Raw genomic sequence first — 11,000 nt, 5'->3', positions numbered from 1 at the left:
TTTGGTGGGAGGAGAATTCACCCATATAGGCCTGTGCTGTGCTGTGACATTTGTCCTTAACACCAGAGAACAGGATGTGGTCCATTGCATTTACTAGAAAAGATGGAGTCCCCAAGATTGTAACATAATTTTGGAAGTATATTATCATTTTTTTAGGTTGAGATTATTATTTTATCAATTATACACAAGAATACTTACAATTTTTGAATGAGTAGTCTTTTGACTTACAACTCAAAGGACAAATGGGTTTTGCATGCTTTCATAAAGCTGCCTGATTTAAAATTCTTGGTCTGCAAAGTGCCAGACATCCTTGATTATCATTGAATTGATCATAACAGTTAGCAATTCCTACGACTTAGGGCTTTTTGTTGCATAGGCCCTTCTTGGAGAGTCATATGAAGCCTGGAATTAACAGAATTAACTACAGAGGATGGAATATGTGCTTATATTAGATCTTGTACTTTGGGAAGAAGCACACTAAAATACTTTTAAAAGAAAATGGAAATAAAATGTATTAAATCTGAAGAAGTAAAACTAGATTATGATCTAATGAAAATTTATTCATATTTTCATTATCTTACTTACTAGACTTCTGAAAATTTGTATTAGCAGATTCTGGAGTTGAATGGCTACACTGAGTACTAATTGGAAATAGAAAGTATAAGCAAATACCTGTATAGCCCCCCAGTACAAGATGTTGACACACTGCAGCAAATCCAGCGAAAGGCCACTAAAATGGTTGGGGGACTGCAGCATGTGATGTATAAGAAGCAGCTGAGAGAAACATGAGTTTTAAACATGAAAAAGCAAATTGGGGAATCTTATTGCTGTCTTCAGCTACCTAATGAGAAAGTGTAGAGAAGGTGGGGGCAAACTCTGCTTAGAAATGCACAGTGATAGGACAAGATGCAATGGACACAGTGAGAGCTGCCAGACACTGAAAGGGGGTTCACAGAAGCAGTGAAATCTTCATCCTTGGATATACACAAAATTCAGCTGGACAAGGCTGGGAGTAATCTGATCTAACTTTGACACTGGCCCTTCTATAAGTGGAGTGTTAGACGAGATGGTCTTTTGGGATCCCTTCCATCTAAATCATTCTGTGATTTTGTATTTTTATAATCTTTAAGTAAGGTCTTTGAATTCACCTTTATTTTGGAGGTGGAGAAATCATAGAATCAGTAAGGTTGGAAGGGACCTCTGGAGATCATCTAGTCCAACCTCCCCCTGCTCAAGCAAGGTCACCTAGAGCATGTTAGACAGGGTTGCATCCAGGCGGGCCTTGAAGATCTCCCCAGAAGGAGACTCCACAACCTCTCTGGGCAACCTGTCCCAGGGCTCCATCACTCTCACAGTCAGGCGGAACTTCCTGTGCTTCAATTTCTGCCCATTGCCTCTTGTCCTGTCACATGGGACAACTGAAAGAGTTTGTCCCTGTCCCCTTGACACCCTCCCTTCAGGTACTTATACATATTGATAAGATCCCCCCTCAGTCTGCTCTTCCCCAGGCTGAACAGGCCCAGCTCTTGCAGCCGTTCCTCGGAGGGCAGATGCTCCAGCCCTCTGATCATCTTTGTAGCCCTACGCTGGACTCTCTCCAGTAGCTCCATGTCTCTCTTGTGCTGGGGAGCCCAGAACTGGACACAATACTTGAGATGAGGCCTCACCAGGGCTGAGTAGAGGGGCAGGATCACCTCCCTCAACCGGCTGGCAACACTCTTCCCAATGCACCCCAGGAGACCACTGGCCTTCCTGGCCACAAGGGCACATTGCTGGCTCATGGTCAACTTGTCATCCACCAGCACTCCCAGGTCCTTCTCTGCAGAGCTGCTCTCCAGAAGGTCATCCCCCAGCTTGTACTGGTGCCTAGGGTTATTTTTCCTTAGGTGCAGGACTCTGCACTAAGGACAAAATCCTGGTTATGCTCTACACATTACTAAGCCCATTAACTTCATTAGGACCGTTGACAGTCATGAAGTAAGTGAAATGTTGGCATCTGTAGCAATTTGGTTATGTTTATGGAATGATCACATCTATGAAACTCTAAGAAAAGGAGGGTCTACATTACAAAGTCAGGATTATCCCACATCCTCACTGATGGTGCTAGAGGCATTAAATGACACCACCTTCCTAGATTTAACAAGGTTCCTTCCCACAGCGACAATTAAATGCTGCTCCTTACTAAGGACCATTTACCAGAGGTGCCTTTCTATTCAAAACATCCTTACTGTACTAAGTACTGTTTGGTGGAGGTACCTTTCTATTGAAAATACCCCTCAGCAGCTGGTTGCTGGAGGCTGGGAGGGAATTCCCCAGGCACAATCACTGCAGTGCCACTTCCTATTTTCACCTCCAAGTAAGATGTTTTTGCTATGCATAGTCAATAAAAGAGAATTAGGGTAGGTAGAACTGCCAGATTAAACAGGCATTAAAGGAATATGTATTCACTATATATATATATATATATATATATACACACACACCAACACAGAAGGTTCTGCTCAGTTTTCAGCTGACTGCTCAGTAGGTGTTTGTCCCATCAGTGCAATTACTAAAACTCAGGTAATCACCACTTAAAAATATTACATATATTTTTATGTATTACATAAATTAGGTAAATTACATTACATTCATCAACTCCAGCTCCCAGCTTTTACATCCACACGTGCTCTTTGAACATACTTGCACATTACCAGCTCCTTTTCTATCACAACAAATTGTTCAAATACAGACACGCTTGTAATACCCAGCAGAACAAACTGTGAGGTTGTTCTTACACCCTCAAAGGCCATCTACACGTCTGATTCTCACTGTCATCTCTCCAAAAACAAGCCAAGACAGGCAAGACCTGCATTGTGGTTGATTCTCATGATGCCCCACTTGTGGCTTGGTTTGAATTTCAGTAACCTGTGGTGTTAGAAGTGTAATTCTGTGAAGGGACAGGAGGAATGCTAACCCTCCATTTTCATGGACATGTAATCATTTTAAATAAACTTTAATCTCTTCATCTAATTAATTTTATAAAATGTTTCCAGTTGGAAAGAAGATTGAGTGATTGCCTCCCTCTCTTCAGTGGAATAGTCTATGAATTACAGCATTTATGTGGGGCATAGGAAATCAAAGTTCAAAGCATCCCAGTTTAGACTAGGTGCTTGAATCATGATGTCGCATGTCCCGTATGAGTGTCTTAATTATCAAGTGGCTAGCTGGCTATTCTGAGTAGCCCTCTCTCAGGTCTCTTCTACTGAAGCTGTTTAATGCATATTTACTGGAGCATGGACTTACCCTAGGATCTTTAACATCCTAATCAAGTGCCACAGCAACAGAAGGATGGAGTCAGTGTTTCTCTCCCAGCAACTTGTAATTACGTATTGCAAAAAGGGAGCAATTCCTTCCGACTGAAAAGCGGAGAGTGATCCTGCACTTTATTAGCAGGACATGCAGTAGGACTGTGAAAGTACACTAGGGCAGGAGCAAGACCTGAATGCTCCACATCCCCAGCAAGTGCCCTCACAACTGACTCATTTGCCGAGCTGGGCTGTCTTGCTCTGGATGCTTATGAGGAACTTTGAAATGTCTCTCTGCTCTGAAGCAGAAATGGAAATAAAAAAGTCAAAATCCTGTTGTTGTTTTATTTGTATGGCAGGAAAACCATTCCTCATCCAGCCTCTAATGCCAAGTCTAATTGGGTTTAGTGCATGCAAGTCTTCCTTTAGGAACTGTCACTATTGTATGAATTCAGTGACGTAGCTAAAGTATTGTTTAATTTCTGCAATAGAAACAAGGCAGAACAAGGGCAAAACCTGTTTAACAGAGCAGACTCTTTGCATAGTCTTGCACAGAGCATAGTCCTGTCTTGTGTAGACTCCCTAGTAAGTCTCTTTCCTCATAGTCCTTGTATCTCTTCAATTTGGCCACAATTTATTACACAGCCAACCTAAAGAGAGGATGGACTGCTGAACAGTACCTTGCATTATTCTGCATGTCTCAGTAAATGGACTGTCAGGAGTGTTTATCTGTCTTCCTGGCTAATGTGAACTAACTCCTGCTGGAATTAACCCATAGTTTTTGCATATCACAAAACTTGTTCATGATCAAAGGAACAGATGGAACATAACTTCATAAAGTACTACAGGCAACCCCCACATCATTCACTGCTGCAGTTAAAGTTGCACTCTGTGTAAATAAATGAAATATAAGTAATTTTGTAACCTCTTTCATACCTTAAGGGACAGCATTAATCATCTGTGTAATTCCAGGAGAGTCAGCAGAGTTATGCTAGGCATCATAATAGCTTTTAGTCAAAGGTGCTTTGCAGTGAGTAGTTATGACACTAATGCAATAACTTGGAACCTGGAACCTCGGGGGTACAGCCCTCATAAGGCCACCAGTTTTCATTTATTATTCTAGTGGCAGCAAATACTTAACACATATATCTACCTCTAATCTTCTTTATCTGTGGTCAGTCCCTGAAAAGTATGCCTTCCATGCTTCTCATGGACTTAGTCTCTGCAGGTTGTTGCAGATCACAAAGGAAAAGTATCCATATTTCTGATTTTAAAAAAATCATGATGTCCCCTGTCCCATATGAGTGTCTTAATTGCCAAGTGGCTGGCTATCCTGAGTATCTCTCTCTCAGGTCTCTTCTACTGAAGCTTTCTACTTTCTTCCTTTCTACTTAAAAAATGTCAAAATATATGGTGCTTCTAAGAATACATAGTATCCTGCAGTTCTGTCAATCATCTAGAACAGCAGGCATATAAAAAATAATATACTGTGTATGGAAGAGTAGGTAACTCCAATTTAATACATGAGCTTTGGCAATCAAAGCTGCCAATGCAAACTATCAGGAATCTGCCAGGGAGACAGATGGCATGATGACAGAAAATGGATGGATCTCTAAAACTCAATTATCATTTCAGTTCAGCCCCTTTTTCCTTATGCCAAGTTGTGGAAGAGATGTGTTTATCTTGAGCTTTACGCATTTTGACAGACAATTTGCATAAGTGTGAAGCTGTAGGAAAGATTGTGTTAGGCTGAACATGGGCTTTTTTGTTGTGTGTTGTTTTCCTGGCTACCATTCTGCTTCAGTGCAGGTTACAGAATTATGAACCTTTACTTACATAAAACCTTTCATAGTCCGGATATATTCTTTCAGAACTCAGGGCGAAAAAGGTTTTAAGATCCATTTACCCTATTAAGGAGAGAAAACTTTCTAAATAGTTTTCCATCCTGCAGTTGTTCAGCTTTTCCCTACACCTTCATCCTTCCCTTTTCTGTATCCTCCTGCCCCTCCAAATATATTCTGTGGACCTCTAAAGCTAGGGAGGTACTTCTCAGCAGAATATTTCCTGGGAAGAACAGGTATTGCAGGGATTAGCATGGGGGATGTAGCTAGATGGCTGGGACACAGGGTCAAGGCATGGGGTAGAAGTGGGAAAGCTCTATCAGAGGAGGGAAAGGCAGATCAGAAAGCAGGAGCAGAAGAAGCCCAAGGTCTCCAAGAGCCATAGACCTGAGCCACTGTCTTTCAACTTCTTGAGCAAAAACTCCAGAATGGGAGAAAATCATAGTGCAGAGAGGGAGCAGTTTGGCACAAAGTGGCTTGCGGCATCTATGGGCTGTGTTACATACCCTGCTCGCTCCCAGCACAGTCCGCACCCTTCTCCCTTTGGCTCCTGCCAAATGCCCCTGTCAACTGCTCCTCAATTTGAATAACTTATCTCCAAACCACAATTAGGGTTCAAGATTGGTTTTGTTATTGTAACAAAGTGGCAACCTGAGCCAAAATGAAACCACTGATGTCACCCCCATAGAGATCTCTTCAGGGAGTGATTCTTTTCTCTTCTTCCCTGCCTACCTAGGCTGTAGAGAGCACCGAAACTGCTGTTAATATAAGCCAGATGAAACTCTCAGTATTTTCACACCATGCAACATGGCAGGCTTTCCACCTGCATAAATCTCATTAGAGAATAGGGGAAAGCTGTGGATTTATTTCATCTCCATGTTATTTAAGCAACTGAGAGCCTCATACAAATAAGAGTATTATCTGAAAGCTAGAAAAAAATGTAGGATATGACCATGTGGGTTTTTTTTCTGCAACAGATATGAGTCTGCTCACATGCCTTTGCAAGGAAAGGGTTTGCAAACATCTCCTGTAGGCTGACAGAAAGCTTACCTCTTGATCACAGGCAAAAGACAGCTAACTTACTCCCAGCTATTTGAATAGGGACAACAGTTTTTAAAGGACCTAAAACATCCTTTTTGTCATAGAATTTGACAGGATTGTGTTAAAAATATTTTATTTTAGTTCCTTCTCTTTCAGCAGGCACCTGATCAAGCAGTAGCTTCTTGTTACATCTATAAAATTCTCTGAACCCACGGGATGAAAGCAGTTGTATAAATGTGTGTCTCCATTTTTTGCAAGGATTTTTATCAGCAGCATCATTATTTTTGACACTAATATTCACTATTTTGACAGCAAAATGTTGTCAGACTTTTTTTTTAATTATCTAGCAATGCATTTTATTATAAAATAGCTGGATTTTTTTCCTGCTTGCTACTCCTAGATTCAGGGTTAGTATACTGTAACTCAGAAGTGGCCACTCTGAGCTGCAGCAGTTTGCTAGCAGCTCCTGTTCAGCTCCAGCTTGGGGATATGGCATGTGACAGCAGCAATGTGCATGTGCAAAATCTGATGGGAGAAAACCAATCCAGCAAAGGTGGCTGCAGCCAGTGTCACTGATCTACTCTTGGATACAGCCACTAGACTGCAAGGGCTGGCACCTGCGGCCCATGAGCTTCCTCTTCTTTTATGGAGCTCTCCACCTTGTCCATGTTTCTTCTGGTTCCTGCAGTTAGAGGGAACATGTCTTGTAATTCTTGTCCCTATGGAGATTTCAGTATGTGACTTCAAGGCTTTTTAAAGCTGGAGGCTTCCTAAGTCCACTGAAGGCATGCTTTTCCTGCCTGTACATATCACAGGCCATAGGTCCCTCTTCTGTAGTTAGCTTTACTTTGAGGTTTAGACTGCAGCACAGTGGGTCTGAACTCAGCTGAACCAAATAGTTGACTTGCCTATCAGAATTTCATGAGTAAAATTAGTCTAAATCTTCCACTTCAATACCACTGATTTTTTTTCAGGGTCTCTTCTGAGTATACTTCATGGGGTGTCTTTAGTTAAAAGATATTATTCATCTGCACTTTAAAACCTGGGTCTTGTGGAAACAAAGAAATTTGGCTATGTTTTTTAAAAGGACTCCTTAGCTGACCTCATGCATCTTCAGAGCTTCCTGGAGAGACTGCCAGTGTCTTTTTTTCCTCCTCCGCACACTTCAATATATACTAGCGCCTCTCTCTTCTTCTTTGTTTTATTGAACACTAAAATAGTTAACATGGTCTTTAAAAGCATGATCAGTAGCAGCTGACTTGGCAGTAGGGTTATGAATGACATTTTTTAATCACGGCCAATCACTGATTTGAGAAATGTCAAAAACCTCACTTATCATTTTGAGGCTTTGAAACCTTTCATGCAGCATTCACCTGTACTATAGCTCATATCCCCCAGTTTTGACTCATTCTATATTCAGTCTTGCAGAATTGCCCACATACATGTGCTCCCCATCCCTCTTGTTTTGGCCTAACTGCAGTGAGTCTGGCTGCAGGTCATCCTTCTTTGGCTGTTCATCTCTCCGTGGCATGGCTACAGCTTCACAGCGTCCATAATGGGACTAGGGTTTGACATGGTTGTGAGGAGGAGGCACAAAGACATGTGATCCTTGCCACAGTGCCTTTTTAGGAGACTTTATTGAAGCATTTCTGGTCTTATGAGAGCTGTGGCTCTAAGAAAACTTTGGAATGTCTTTGCCCCAGATAATCCCTCCTGCCCAGTGTGGGCCATGCCCATTAAATGCTGCATTACAGCACCAGCTTAATGACAATAGAATTACAAAAGGCCACACCATGGGTTGTAGAGAACCACAAGGAGTTCATTAAGGTGCATCTAGCAAACAATTCCTGATACACATCCAACTGGAATATTTTACACGCGAGGTTTAGTGCAAAGGCTTATATTATGTAAATGGCGTTAACCATTGCGACCTGCCACTAGAGGGGTGTCCAGGATTCTTTCACATTTTCGGGCTAGTTGTACCGAACTTGAAAGATCATCATTTGTCAAGTATAAGAATTTATTAGAGCTAAGTGGTTCTACACATATGACAGATGCTGGATAACACTAAACATTCAACATCAGACAATCTGCAAGTATAACAAAGCTAAAAAGTATAGCAAAGCTAGAAATATAACTGAACTAAAAATGGAATACACATATCAGAGATCTGTGGTTCAGCCACAGGTGCACAGTACCATGACCATTCCCAGATGCACGGTATAATGACTGTTCTCGCCCTTTCCTTGTCCTTACGGGCCACCCCTCTGGTATAGTTTTCCCCAGATTGTTCTTACCACACTTGAGCTGCACCAAGATGATTCAGGTTCTGCCTGGTGGCTGGCATCAGGGGTGTCCCTGCTAATGAGTGGGTTGTCAGATCCACAGGCCAGCTGATGGTGAGTCTGGGTCCACCCCAGAGGTATGTGGCTTATTTGCTTTTATCCTTCCTGGGCTTAGTTCATTATCTAATCAAGTAGTGCCAGACTATGGTTACACAGCAGAACCAGTGGCCTCGGCCGATAAAAATATGATCAACAATATGGTCCACACAGTGGTCAACAGGTAACAATATGCATGGTCAACAGATAACCATAGGGATGTTCCAACAAATAACCCAGTGCAAAGTTCTAGATGCTTACAGTATGAATCTGCGGTGTCACTTCTGCTTTGCTGACTAGGTTCACTCAGCACTCCTGGGGTCATTAGAAGGCTATGGCAACACCAAGGTGTGGTAACTCCAGCTGTAGCACACCCAGGGTTCCTAAACTCTTGGGGAGCTCCACGTAGCAAACCCCTCTTCTGTGGGCTGCACCATCTTGATCCCGTGCTTGCCTGTATAGCACCTATCAAACATCAATATGTCAAGTTTTATATAAAAAAAGGCAGCTATTTTCTCTGAGCAGTAAAGCAGATAAAGAAATCAACAATCCCTGGATTTGGATGCATCTCTTCCATTCATTTTAAGGAGGATTTTTTTTTTAATTTAGTAAGATCTTTTTATATAACTAATATATGTAAAACATAGGTATCTAAAATCTCTGGACTGCTTAGGATATCTCAAAAAGACATCTTTATCTGAATCAAGCTTTCTTTTCTTTATCTGAGTAATTATATTGTTATAGTAGTTTTTATATCCTTTATCCTTTTAGAGTCAAAAAAGAAGATTGAGCGAGCCTTTGCTGTACAAAAGCAAGAACCAGAATAGGAATATGCACACGAAACCAGTGAAAATATGATAACCCTTTGATACTCAGCAACTGGATATTCTATGATTATCTGATTGTACTCTCAGAATGTCGGAGAGCCATGTGGTAGCTGGACTCTTTTTGGAGAGAGTGGATTATCATGTGATATATCATGTGATATATCAGAATATTTGCATGGATTAGATCCCAGTTTGGTGATTTTTACCATATAATTGCTATATATATTGTATAAATTATAAGCACATATATATAAAAAAAACATAAGATGTGTAGAGTGCTACACTTAGATGATGTGTATGTTAGCTGTTGGAATATACTCAGTAGATCACTTTTTACATGAACTTATTTCAGGAACATATTCAAGACAATGTATTTAACTTTGAATATCAAAATAAGCAGGGTGTGTAAGTGAGTGCTTAAAGCTAGGAGTGTGATTTTGGAACATCCCTGAATCAGAGAGAAAGCTTGGGAAATTTGTCACAGAATATAGGAGGCAAATATCTTATACTGCAGAGAAATATAACTATGGAAATCTCCCTTCCCTTTTAAGAACAAACGAGTAGAAATGTGTCCAATTTTCTGAGCGTGAGTGCAAGCAACACCAAGGAAAATAGTATACTACACATTTTGAATGAATTAAATCAATTGACAGCTACTCAGCCACAGAGGAAAAAAAAAAGAAAAAACGTAATTTTGACTGTGAGCAACAAAATTGTTCTGCCTAATAGTTAAACATCGGTAAGCGTCGGTGTATCTAATAAAATGCAGATCTCATTATCTGTTTGTTATGTGCATCATGAGCTAACTGTTCAAGTTGAGAAGTATAAAAATTTGATTTAATTCATTGACATTTTGGATACAACAGGGTCAGGCTGGCCTTATAACAAATAACAGCTTGGGGCAAATGGAAAGGAGTGTAATTGAAGATAAGGCTTTGGTAACGTGAGTGGAAAATGTAATAAAGTTCAAGGATACATTAAACAAATGTATCCTGGCCTTCACACTGTAATCACTTAGGTGTGCCATAAGGCAAGCAGCAAATGTAATTGACACCCTGGAGGAAGATCATTACTGCTGTGCTGCTTTCTGCCTCATGCCACAATTTCTTCCATTTGCAACACCAAGAATTCAGACTTGGCAAGTCCTGGGACTCCAAAGCTGCTCTAGTTTACACAGAGAACTCAGCGAGGTCTAAATAAACCCAGAATTTTTATTCGGTGGCTTCTTTGAAGGTTAAACATTTGTTTGTGGGTGTCTACCCCAGTGTCATAGATTAAAAATGACCAAAATTGCCATAAATATATTCACCTTAGCTCATGTCTCCTTCAAAAACCTTAGTCAAGAAGGGGGAAGACAGTCCTTGAGGCAAATTGAGGACTAAGAAATTCAGGCTCTAGCATGCCAAAATCAGAAAGAAATCCCAAAATAAAAAAGCAGCAGCTTCTTATTAGGCTGATTTCCTAGGGAGGTTCAACATGGTCACATTTTCTTGTGTGTAGTATGACAAGTTGTCCACCTTTCCCCCAATTTTGGGACAGTTTCAACCATGTCTGACTATGTTGTAGAGACATCAGAAATATTACAGAGGTGAAAGACCTTATTAGGCACTGAAGGAGAGCCAT

The sequence above is a fragment of the Rhea pennata genome, chromosome 2, assembly GCF_028389875.1.
Source record: "Rhea pennata isolate bPtePen1 chromosome 2, bPtePen1.pri, whole genome shotgun sequence".
NCBI lineage: Eukaryota > Metazoa > Chordata > Aves > Rheiformes > Rheidae > Rhea > Rhea pennata.
This window is presented reverse-complemented; position numbering follows the sequence as displayed.